General features: G+C 36.7%; 1 protein-coding gene and 1 non-coding gene across 4 annotated transcripts in view; one reads left to right on the forward strand and one right to left on the reverse strand.

Moving 5' to 3' along the window:
• The window catches only part of PIEZO2 (piezo type mechanosensitive ion channel component 2), a 328473-nt gene that overhangs the window by 107554 nt on the left and 207328 nt on the right, over positions 1-13591 (reverse strand). The window lies entirely within an intron of this gene.
• On the forward strand, positions 4709-4815 carry LOC139014709 (U6 spliceosomal RNA). The gene has a single exon (XR_011472275.1). It is a non-coding gene; the product is annotated as a U6 spliceosomal RNA (small nuclear RNA).

Below are 13591 nucleotides of genomic sequence, written 5' to 3' on the forward strand. Positions count from 1 at the left end.
ATTCCACTACTTTGATGCTAATGGCTAGACTGAGGTAACAAGGTCTATAATATAATCTATATAAAGCAATATCACAGAATGTGGCATGTACTAGCTGCTCAAAAAATTATGGCTACTGCTATTATTATTGTTATCACTATTAAGCATAATATGAACTTGGTTTATGCCAGGGTCATAGCTCTATTTATAATATCATATTGATTTTGCTGGAAAATAAAAATAGATAAATGTCCTCTTTAAGATGAAACAGAACCACAATCACCCTCAAGAAAAAAGCTGGGTGATAATATTTGAAAGAGTTTGGGTGAGGTGGTAGGGAGGCTGTGCCAAATGTATAACATTTAATTATTAATATTATTATTAATTATTAGGTTATTTATCAAGAAAAATCTATCTTATCTTGGTAATGTGATCAAAGAGAGGAGAAGAGGACCACTGAAGACACTCAGTTGTAGATTGGTTTCTGCAAAACAGACATTCTGTTGCTGTGCATATGTGCATTCTTAAACACATATATGTATGTTAGTTTCTTGTATTAAATAAAGAAATACTCTTTGCACAGAAATAGCCCACAATTACTTTCCAATCCAAGAAGAATGTGAATGAGGCGAGGGTGATGTGCAGTCTTGTTTTGACAGTAACAGGACATAGGAAGCATTGCTTCTGGTGGGCTTGATTTCGACAGTCCTCACTAACTTTGTTGTTATGATTTACCAAGTCTATAATAGGGAAAGTCTGTGGATTCAGTGGTCCTCAAAAAGAAAAAGAAAAAGAAATCCTCTCTCAGTGGGCAACACGGAATCTGCTGGGGTCACTTTTTCACCTTTTTGACTACCCTCATCCTCCACCCCTATCTTTCTGATAAATTTGCCTGCAGAATGCTCCAGCAAACTGAACTCTTGGGAATGGGTTGGTGGAGTGGATATTAAGGAAGGACTATTCTTGAGAATGTTGGGGCCAGCAGGGAAGCTGAGAACTACCAGTAGATGGTGTTGGAATCTCTTCCCATTCCAAAATTCTAACATGCGATCAGGATGAGTGAAGTGCTCAGAACTGTTGGCAGGGGAAACAGAATTCGTTTTCATGTACGAGTGAAAGCAAGGATGCACTGTCAAACAAACAAGGGGAATCAGATGTCCACAGAAAGCCGGGTTTGTGTTTCCAACCCCCTTAAAACATTTCCTCTGTGTTAGACAAATGTCTTTGCCGGAACAAGATTGGACCTATCTTTAAGGGATATTTCTAGCACAATTCTTCTCTTTCTTATGGCATCCCATTCCTATGAGCATAATACTGCTTTTTACACATGAGTTTTTGCTACTTTGGCTTCCAATTCCATTTTTTTCTCCGTGTATTGCATCATATGAAAAACACAGCCAATGTTTAACCATCCTTTTTCATTAGTCTCTTACTTATGCTTTAAACACGTTTCCATGCCAAACCTTTAGACACTTTTTGTGTGTGGGAAAATTGAAATCTGACAGGTTTCACACCATATTGTTTTTTTAAGCTTAGAAAAACTTTGCATTGAGACCCCTGGGCTCTGCATCATGGCTTTGAAGTCTTTTTTGGCACATACATGTCTTAACTATTTGCCAATTTTCTGTAATTGGGCTTTCTGCTACATGTGCAGAACACTGCCTTATAATAAAAACGTTCTGTGCAAAGGACAATTTTGTACCAGGTAGAAGGTGTGCTGTCTTCAGAACTATGATTGCTGATGGACAAGTTGCAGCCATTTTGAAGTTCCTTTCCATTTAACTGTTAAAGGCACTCTACCTTCTCTGAAGTCACATCCAGGGTTCATAAGAGAACATTTATACTCTATGAGCATTTTAAATATATGGTCTATTTCCTTGCCTAAACACATTTTCACCTCTGAGAGAAATGTGAAAAATGAGTCAGGACCAGTCCTCCCAGGACCAGTTAGTTTCTCATCCAGGCTCCTTCCTGCACTGCTTCTTATGACAACAAGACCAAGCTCCACACATACACTGTGCAACCTTCCATACTGAGGGGCACACAGTAAGAAGTAGTAAATGTAGGCACTTCTATGACATGTAACTATAACTTTCCCCAAGTAGTTATAATGTAAACATGGATTTAAATACCTCATTTTAGAGTCCAATATAGTTAATAACTGATGAAGTTACACAGTGGGAGAGAAGGAGACCAACATCAAATAAGTGATTCCTATGATGAAATAGGTACTGTGTTGATGAATCAAGGTACTATTTGCTATTGTTTTCATTCTACATGGAAATTTTAGGCACAAATGACCGACAAGGTAATAAGTGGTGAGGCTTATGAAAACAGGTCTGCTGGCTTTCAATCACACCACCCTATTTCTCAGATGCAGTAAGTGGTAATATAAGAAAACCATAAGAATATTAGGAAACCCTAAGGAAAGGGAAGTTCCATTACAGGATTCATTTATGAAGTCATCCTTTTATTTGCTGAGTCCTAACTCTGTGTTGTTGGCTATAGTTAGTGCTAGGGACACAACACTATTCCTAGGTAAATGCAACACTATTCCTTTTATCAAAGAGCACCACATTCTAAAGACAGTATTACTCAGATACGGTGGAATGCGTTCGGGAAATTGGCGCTGACTTGTCCTCCCCATAGGAAGATGACTGCCAAGATTTTCCTCCCATACAGTTGCTTTGCCTTGATGGTTTGGGAGTTTCACTTCCTAAGAGAGTAGCTACTTTATGTTCTTGCATTTTAATTTATAGGAAGGATACTCAAGGGAAAGTTGAAAATTAAAAACTAAGGAGTTTAATTTAATGCCAGAAAAGTCAGAAAATGTAAGGGAAAAGACTGGATAATGGCTCTCACAGGGGAAAGCAGTGCCATAACATTTCATGAAATATTCTTGTAATATGATCCGACAAAAAGTATAAACTGAATGGATCGTTCTTGAGAATTTCCTTTTTTAGGAATTCACAAACATTTTAACGTATAACATGGATCATGCAAATATAGCTCAAAGTAATTTTAAAGAAAGACAAAGGTAATGTTTATAAAAAAATCCACTTCCATAAGTAAATGACTAATAAGTTAATTATTGATTTTCCCTAAATTAAATTTTTATTTGTTTGACTTAGTAGTCACATAAACCGGTTCCAAACCCAACAAATCATGGCAATGGATGTTAGAGCTGTTTCTTCTTTACTCAGGGTAACAGTGGTCAGGAAGGTGACTATAACAATTTTTCATCAGAATGAACTTCAGGTATGATTTCTTCCACAATTTTATGTGAAACCAGTCCTTTTGAGAACAGGTGGGAAAATCTAACTCCAAAAGCAAAGTATGTATAGTTTGCAAACAAGCACCCACATATCTGATTTTGATAATAAAAGGCCCATTCCTCATAAAAGGTGTGATGGAAAATCCTGGAATTGAGTCCATTAAGTTACTCTGAAAGATACTCTACATAAACATATTAGATCTGCTATCTGAACCAGGCTTATAATTGTCATGGTTGCCAGATTCTTCCTGACAACCCCATTGGGAACTAGAGACCAGCTACTCCAGAATGGTCAGAAAAATACATATATTTCCATTGCCAAATAAATTTTCAGATTATTAAACAATTTCTTTGCATAAGTGATGTCACAGATATATTACTTAAATGTTTGGTGTGAGCAGAGCCTGCATGTGACTGATAAAAATAAAAAGGCCCCTTCATATGTTTGCCAGCCTCAAGGTTTGAGATGACTGTAGAGGAAGGGATAAATAACATTCTGAACTTCTGTCATCAGCACCCATAATTATCTTGTTAAGATAAATAACAGAGATTGAATTAACCTTCTGACTGGACCAACCAAAATATATGTGCAACAATAATTTGGTGGACACTGCACACCAGGCAATGAAGAATATTCATCTTTGAGGAATGAGCGAAAACAAGATAATCTCTAAAATTGCCCAAGATCACTGAATTGAGAGAGTTTCCAGTATTGAAATGGCCTCTCCCAGTGCTGGGAGGAGAAACCCAGGAAGAGTCTGCCAGGTTCCCTGAGTTGAAGAGATATAGCTTGCAATTAAAAATAGTCCAGGGATGCTGCAGTGCCTAAATTTCAGAGGACAGAGTACCGGAGAGGAAATAACTTTATGTAGAGAGAACTCTAGAGACCAAAAGAGGGTCATCCTTAAACTCTCCACAGAGTACAGTCTAGTGCACATATGTGAGGAAACTACTTTAGACTGAAAAAAAAAACTACCAGAAAGGGTTGGATATAACAGTACCTGCTGTTCATACAGGCCAGCGAGTGCTTATCTCACTAGCCAGGGTAAAATCTTTATGATCATGGAGCATTGGGTAGAGTACACTGAAGAACCTTGACTTGGTAGTGAGAAATAATCCATTCAAATGAGCAGTGCATTTGTTCTTCCTTAAAAAATCTTAAAAATAAGACTTGAAAGGCTCAAACATGTCCATGCAATTTAACTGCCTCCCAGAACACACCTTATGAGTAATTTTAAGAATACAAAATATTTTGCACCCAACAAGGTAAAAATAGCAATGTCTGGCATCCAAGCAAACATTACCAGTTATACAAATTATAAGGCGTGAAAAATCAATATTGAAATTGACCAAAATTTGATAGAAATGCTAAATCAGTAACTAAAGTTATATAGATATATTCATGTATATAAAAAGCTATATAAAGACATAGAAGATAAAAAGATAAAAGACTCAGTGCTTGATTCAATAGCACATATACTAGAATTGGAACAATAGAGAGAAGATTAGAATGGCCCCTGCACAAAGATGACATGCAAATTTATAAAGTGTTCATATTTTTACTGGACAGATACCTGTGCAGAAATGAAACTAGGCCATATTCTTATGCCATATATAAGGTAAATTCAAAATAAAGACTTAAATGTAAGACTCAAAACCACAGAACTCTTAAAGAAAATGTGGGCAGTAAACTCTATGACATTTTTCTTAGCATATACAAAAAAACAGGAAAATATGACCTATTCAAAAGCACAAAGTAAACTGATATAAATCATATCAGGAGACACACAGACATTGGGCTTACTAGACCAATACTTTTATAAAATTGTCTTAAAGATGCTTAAAATAACTAAACAAAACCATGGACAAAGGCAAGAAAATGATGTATCAACAGAATGAGAATATCAATAAAGAGATAGAAATTATAAAAAGACACAAAAAAAGTGTCTGGTGCTGAAAAGTACTGCAATAAAAAAAATAACTCCTGCCCTGGATGTTGTGGCTCAGTTGGTTGGAGCACTGTCCTGTGCATTGAAAGTCTGCCAGTTTGATTCCTGGTCAGGGCACATGCCTAGGTGGCGGGTTAGATCCCTGGTGGGGATGTGTACAGGAGGCAACTGATCAGTGTTTCTCTCATACATCAATGTTTCTCTCTTTCTCTTTCACCCTTCCCCTCTTTCTAAAAATCAGTAAAACATATCTTTGGGTGAGGGTTTTTTTTAAAGGTGCAAAAACAAAATAACTGCAGTGAAAACATACACTATAGGGGCTCAAAAGCAGATTTAAGGAGGCAGAAGATAGAATAAGTGAACTTAGAGACAGGGCAATTGAAATTATCAAGTCTGAGGAACAATAAAAAAAAATGAACTAAAATGAACAGAGCCTAAGGGACCTGTGGGACACCATTAAGTGAACCAACAAATGCATTATGGGAGTCCAGAAGGAGAAGAGAAAAAGAAAAAGTAAGAGAAAATATTTGAAGTAATAGTGGCTTAAAACTTTCCAAATATGAAGAAAATCATGGATCTTCAAGGAGCTTATAAACTCAAAAAGATGCATGCTTAGGGATATTATGGACAAATTGTCAAAAGCCAAAAAAAGAATATTGAAAGCAGCAGGAGAAAAATGATTCACCACATACATGCAATCCTTAGTAAGAATACCAGCTAATTTTTTATCAGAAACCCGGGAGTCCAGAAATCAGTGGGTTGACATACACAAACCACCATAAAAATAATAACTGCCAACCAAAAATTCTATATCTGACAAAACTGTCCTTCAAAAATAAGGGATAATTTAAGATATTCCCAAATAAATAGTTGAGTTCACTGCCAATAGATCTGCCCTGAAAGAAATGCTAAGAGGGTTCTTTCAGGGTAAAATGAAAGGATTTCAGTAAAAATGGGGAAAAAATTCAAGTCCACATAGAGGAGTTACCAAAATATACCATATTTGGACTACAAAAAATTACATTATCTTACAACATATATAAATAGTCAAAGAGGAACTCAAATGGATATTAAAAAATATTTTCAATGGATTGAAAAAGAAAACACACCATATCAAAATTTGCAGAATGTTTTTAAAGTAATGTTAAGATGGAGATTTAGATTTTTAAAACATTTTATTTTATTTTTATTTAACTTATTGGGGTGACACTGGTTAATAAATCTATATAGGCTTCAAGTATACAATTCTACAATACATCATCTGCATATTGTATTGTGTGTTTACCGCCCTATTTTGTTATTTATTTATTTTTAATCTTTATTGTTGAAAGTATTATACATGTTCCCCCTTTCCCTCCATAGACCCCTTCTAGCCCACCGCCACCCCTCGCTCCAGGCCTTTACCACACTATTATCTGTGTCCATGGGTTATGCATATATATCTAGTCACAGGTCGCACATCAATAACTACCTGGGGGTGAGATGAGAAAAGGAGAGAAGGGCAGAAAATCATGAAGGGTATAAGGAAATGTTTGGGCTTAATGGATATGTTCATTATCTTGATTGCAGTGATGGTTTCATGGGTATGTTTATATCAAAACTCATTGAATTGTACACTTTAAAGATATTCTGTTTATTGCATAGCAATTATACCTCAAGAAAACTATTAAGAAAAGTAATTATACTACTTACAGCAATAATGCATAACTAGCATGTTTATGAAAACCTTTGTCAAATTTTCTCAGCAAACAGCTTCTTTAAAGAAACTCTGAAAGAAAAATCAAAGAATCTTGGTTCTCACTTTCAGAGCTAATCTCTCATCCTTGAGTCAGAGTTGCTTAGAACTAAAAAGGAGATAAAATAGCTGAAGTTACTTCATAAGCAACATTCTGAACCATAATAAGCCAAGCAGTTATGAGGCAATATCATTCACTATATTTATTTTCAAAATACTTTACAAGGCAGCCAACTCGGCTTATTTACAACCAAACTAAATAATTAATGAGGTGTTGCTGCAATCAATTAAAATCCAGACCAGGGATGAGAATCTTAACTCTAATAAACAAGATGGTCACACTTTCCAATAAAATGTTTGATAGCTAAATAATTGTTTTGTTCCAAAATGCCCTTTCTCAAAAGATCACTTTAGATTTATTTTTTCATAAGCTGTTATCTTAGCCTGAAGGAACAGTCTTTTTTACCACAAGAAATTCTATCATCATTAATTTGCTATTAATGTTTAAAGTTGAAAGAACCTAAATGTACCATCCAGGCATAGTTTGTAATGTTCATTAATACTAATCATTTTGAACAAATTTTGAAACATATAACTTTAAACTATGTGTAGTCTTTATTCCTCTTCATATTGTGAAAGATTAAATGTAAAACCTGTTATTTGTTTGACCAAGCAAGTGTTCACTATAGCCCGGGGCAGGCCAGGCAGAGTTCCAGGTCTGGAGGGAACACAAAGATAAATTAGACCTGGTTCCTGCCTTTCGTTGCTAGGCGAACCTCTAACGCTGCTCCTTGTCCAGATCCAAATGCTATGTGTCCAAAAGGACTAGCTCATTCCACTTACATTAGGTCCATACCAATGGGCTGCTTCATGTCACTATGGCTATAGATGTCCCTCACATGGGCTCAAATTAGAGTCCCTGGACTTTTAAGAGTGAAAGTGGAAAGAATGAGTCACCCAAAAAAACAACAACAATCATTTTGGAGTTAGGAAGTATGAAAAAATTGTTCATAAATATTCAAAGAAAATAGTAAAAACATTACTACAGGTTTACTAGTTGCTGAGGGTGATTGTGCTCATATAGCCAATGGGGCACAAGCTTCGGAGTCAGGCAGGATTAGGCTCAAATCCTGGTTCTGTCATGTGGCCTCGATGTGCTACTCAACCTTTGTAATCTCAGTATTTAAAAATGAGCATAGCCTTGGCCCGTGTGGGCTTAGTAGTTAGAGTGTTGACCCACACACCAAAGGACTCTTGGTCAAGGGCATGTACCTGGGTTGCAGGTTCAATCCCCGGCCCCTGGCCAGGGTTCCTGTGTGAGAGACCAATGAATGTGTCTCTCACATAGATGTTCCTCTCTCTCCCTCTTTCACTTCCTCCCTCGCTACGTTTCACTCTCTCTAAAAATCAATGAAAAATCCTCAGATGAGGATTGAAAAAATAAAAAATAAAAAATAAATAATAAAAAGTGAGCATAACAATAACAGTACCTACTAACTCCTAGAGTTATTATGAAAATTAAATGAGAAATACAAAGCACTAAGCAAAGTATCTCCTACAAAGTAACTGACCAAAAATGATAGCAATTTTTAATAATGTAACAAGCACCTACAATTATACTGCCTAAAACCAAAAGCCTTGTTTGAACTCAAAATTTGCAGATAAAATATATGAAAGACTATACTTACATATTGTTATCAAAGTTTTAATAAAAGGCTTGAATACCTAATTAACCATTAAGACAACTTACTTAACAAATATATTTAATAAATACCTCTTTACTGTTCTTCATATGTTCTAGGATTTTTTTGTACACATATTAACTAATTTAATATTCATGACAATCCTATGGGGAAGGTACTATTATAATTACCCCCATTATATATACATAAACATACATATGTGTGTGTGTGTGTGTGTGTGTGTGTGTTTAACATTTCAACTTATTTATATTTATATAATATTCCAACTTAGGTTTGTTTAAGGAATATGTTTTATTGTATGGGAAGAATACCAAGAAACAGAATTAAATAGTATTAAATTTTCCCAGAGCCAAGACTGGTTTTCCTCATCAGTAAAACAATGGTAGTTGTTAGACTTTTAATAAAAGAGGAAAGAAGAGTTATTTTGAAGTGGATTTTATTAAACTACTGGATGCCATGTAAACTTGAAATTAGCAAGAAAAATATTACTTATCAACCCTCACATATAACAGTTTGTTTAATTAAAAGGTTACACTGCGTATGCTCACCCCCCCCCCCCCCACACACACACACACATAAACACACTACCAAAGGAAAGTAGAAATAACATTTCTTAATTGCCTTCTGACTACCAGGCATGGGCAGACCCTGTGTGCATCAGTATTCACCACAGCACTCTGGAACAGGGATAGTAGCCCCATTTTTAATATTAGCCGCCCTCCCCAATTAAGAATCATTACCCAAAGTCTCTCAACAATAAGAGGTAAACCTAGTCCCCAAGAAACATACTGAATATGAACGAAAATCTCTAATTCCTTAGAAAGTGAAAGCTACTTACTAGTTTAACCATGTTTATTTTAACCACCAGGGATGAAAACTATTATTGAGTTTTCTAAATAAATAAATTAAAAACCATCACTAGTCTCCAGCAAAACGAAATATTTGACAACATCACACTTAATGAACCACATATACCATAGCCTCTTTCATTTCTCGCTGAACTGGGTATTTAATACCTAGAAGACATGTACCACAGAGGGTGGCAGTGAGAATGCATTAAAGTTGGCCGTGACCTTTCTGGGAAATAATTTTCACATACATCTCACAGTCAGAGGCCACATCCGGGCCTGGGAGTTCAGGAAAAACCTAAATAAGTTTTACATAACTTTGATACACAAATAGATAAAAATGCAAGGATTTGGGGAGACAGAGAAAGAAAACCATCTTGGACAGGGATCGCCTCAAAGTCCACTGTGTGATCAGTAATGTTTTAGCCTGAAAGTGCTGAGGCCCCAAACCAGAACCTAGTGGGGAGATCCATACATAAACAGATTCTTATGGTCCACTGCAGCAAGTTCTAGAAAGCAAGTGTGTATAGTGTCATAACTTCTGTTCCTCACAGAAGAAAACTTGGAAGGTTTCAGAAGGAGGTACTCATACTAGGCTTTGAGAAAAGAGCAGGAACGATGAGGAAGGAGAGGAAGGACATTTCCAGGGAAGGAAACAGCACAAAGGGCAGAGCAGCTTAACGTGCTTAGGGAACTATATGTGTGACCCCGTAGGAGGCTACCGTTTCTAGACATGGGGAAGTGAGTCTAAATAAGAAAAACATTCTATGTATGTTAACATGACGACTATAACAATAAGATCAGTTACTTTTTAATAATCACCCCACATTGCCAAGCTCTGGATATGACATTCTCCCGTTTAATACAACACTCCCTCTGCTCTGAGAGGCACTTTTTCATCTCTATTTTGTAGATGAGGAGACACAAGCACAGGTGCTCTGTCTAGAAAGTAGCAGAGCCAACATTAAATCCCTAGCTGTTGAACTCCAGAGAATGCACTTTCAAATGCTAGTCACCTCAATGTCACCTTCTGAGAGGGAGGACCCCATTATATCCTCGATGGCATTTGGGAAAGGGTCCTGACCTGCTATAACATGGTGCAGGTGAGCTGCTCTTGTAGGTATAAACCCTCGAGAATGAGTCTGCACTGTCAGGTCAACCAGGCCTGTTCTAGGTCCCACAGAGAGTAGGGCAGATTCTCTCTGAAAATTAAAAGGGAGCCTCTTCCTGGGAGATGCTCTCAACAGACAAGGAGGTGAGCTATCTCGACCACAGCACTGAATCACGGCTGAAATGCTGGGAGGCCAACTTGGGAGTTTAGTTCTCTGGGTTAAAAAGACAACCTGTGCATAAGCTTGTCTACCTGGTAGGAAGCAGTGGCTGCTTTTGTATATAGCACCAGGTGTCATGTGTCAGTAGGACATCCATTTCCCAGGGGCCCTGGGTCCACAATACAAGTGACCATAAGGTTGTAGAGAATTGCCTGAGTAGACTCAGTGCTTCAAGTGTTCATGTATATTGATTTTCCATTTATCTGTAGAAAGTCAATTTTTCTTTTGGCTTCCATTTTCACCTTTCAGATGAACACAGTGAACTCTGTATGACACCTATAGAACAAGTCACGTAATCATTAAGGATGTTTCCAAGATGAAACCAAAAGTTTGGTTATAATTATATCATCTACCAACTTTACAAATGGAATAACTCTATAGATTGACTGCCAGCGCCATCTTCTAAGAAAAAAAGAAATGGTAAGGAAAGGTTTCACCCTGGTTGGATTAATTTACATTCCTTAGCATGAAAATGACCTGCTTTACATTTATTTTTCCTCATACACTGGACTGCCTCCAGATGAAGTTCTTGCCAACTGTTCTCCATTAAAAACACCTTAGCCGTTCTGTGCTGTTTCTGTTCCTAGACCTCAGATCACTCTAATGCAGTGGTTCTCAACCTTCCTAATGCCCAGACCCTTTAATACAGTTCCTCATGTTGTGGTGACCCCCAACCATAAAATTATTTTCATTGCTACTTCATAACTGTAATTTTGCTACTGTTATGAATCGTAATGTAAATATCTGATATGCAGGATGTATTTTCATTGTTACAAATTGAACATAATTAAAGCATAGTGATTAATCACAAAAACAATATGTAATTATATATGTGTTTTCCGATGGTCTTAGGTGACCCCTGTGAAAGGGTCGTTCGACCCCCAAAGGGGTCGCGACCCACAGATTGAGAACCACTGTGCAAGACAAGACACATCATAGGAGCCCTGGGCTAGGCTGCAAAAGTGCATTCATTTAAGTCACCTGGCTTGTATAGCTATTTGAAAGCAAATTGCAGACCTATCAGAAGACATTTCATCCCTAAATAACTCACCATGTATCTCCCAAAACAATGACATTTTCCTGTAAAGCCACAACACAATCATGTACCTAAGAATCAACAAAAATTCTATACTATCATCTCATAATCAATGAATATTGAAATGTCCCCATTTAACCTCAAAACTTCTCTTCGGGGCTTGTCATTGAAGGAGGATATAACGTAGAGTCATATTTGTGCTAAGTTTAAAGAAGACCAGATCATTTGCCTTGTAGAATCCACATTCTGGATTTTTCTGTTTTCCTATGGAGTCATTTAAATTACTTTTCTATCTTCTATATTTTCTGCAAATTGGAGGTTAGGTCTAAAGCAGTGGTTCTCAACCTTCTTAATGCTGTGATCCTTTAATACAGTTCCTCATGTTGTGGTGACCCCCAACCATAAAATTATATTCTTTTTTTATGTTTTGTTATGATAATGTAGTTTTTTAAATTTTTATTGTTTTATTGCTTAAAGTATTACAAAGGGTATTACATATGTGTCCTTTTTTTTTTCCCCGCCCTTGACAATCCCCTGGCCTCCCCTGCCCCGCAGTGTCTTATGTCCATTGGTTATGCTTGTATACATGCATATAAGTCCTACGGTTGATCTCTTACCCCCCTCCCTCCTGCCCCCCAACCCTCCCTGGCCTTCCCGCTGCAGTTTGACAATCAGTTTGAGGCAGCTCTGCCTCTGTATCTATTATTGTTCATAAGTTTATAATGGTGTTTATTATCCATGACATAAAATTATTTTCGTTGCTACTTCATAACTGTAATTTTGCTACTGTTATGAATCGTAATGTAAATATCTGATATGCAGGATGTATTTTCATTGTTATAAATTGAACATGAGCATAGTGATTAATCACAAAAACAATATGTAATTATATATGTGTTTTCTGATGGTCTTAGGCGACCCCTGTGAAAGGGTCGTTCGACCCCCAAAGGGGTCGCGACCCACAGGTTGAGAACCGCTGGTCTAAAGGCTTAAGAATATGATGCTGTATACCTTATATTACATCACATCTAGAAGTGTAAAATGTTGAACTATCCCATGTTTGTTTATGTCATTTTTGATCAATTAGTTAAGGGGTTGACCACCATTGTAAGGGTTTGATTTTTTTCCTTTGCACTTAGCAAATAACTAGTGAAAATATACTTTGTCATTATTGCAAACATCCTTCATTCCAAGAACCTTTTTAAGTAATGGTTTTAGTTTGTAACTAGAAACAAGTATGTCATTAAGAATTGATGAGTAGTAATTTTCTAATTCTATTATTCCTTTCCCTTTCATTAGCTATTGTTATTCTGTAAAGAGGAGTTTTCCCTCATTAACTGAGAATGGCTTAGAGTTCCTCCAAAAAGTCAAAGTAAATGCTGTATTCTTTATCTTTAATTCCCATTTTCACAGTAAGGAGTATGTGTAATTGTCATCTTTATTTGACACAAATTAGATTTCTCTCTCTCTCAGCATGGACTCATGTACTTTTATTTTTTAAATTTTAGAATTAATGATTGACTATTTAATTGATTGATTCTCAACATGTCCTCCACTTGGCCTTTGAGAGCTCCTTCCATCTGGGTGCTTTAAGATGCTGTCATTATTCTTTGATATGAGATGTTTTTCCTGGGTCTCTTTCCACAGCTGAGACCATGTAGCTGTCTCACTTGGTACAAACAGCAGCTTCCTTTTTTACTGTCCCAGCAGCACCTCCATCTGAATGGATCATCTAC

Source organism: Myotis yumanensis, unplaced genomic scaffold, assembly GCF_028538775.1.
Source record: "Myotis yumanensis isolate MYYU_CA2020_CCGP unplaced genomic scaffold, mMyoYum1.0.hap1 SCAF_7, whole genome shotgun sequence".
Classification (NCBI taxonomy): Eukaryota; Metazoa; Chordata; class Mammalia; order Chiroptera; family Vespertilionidae; genus Myotis; species Myotis yumanensis.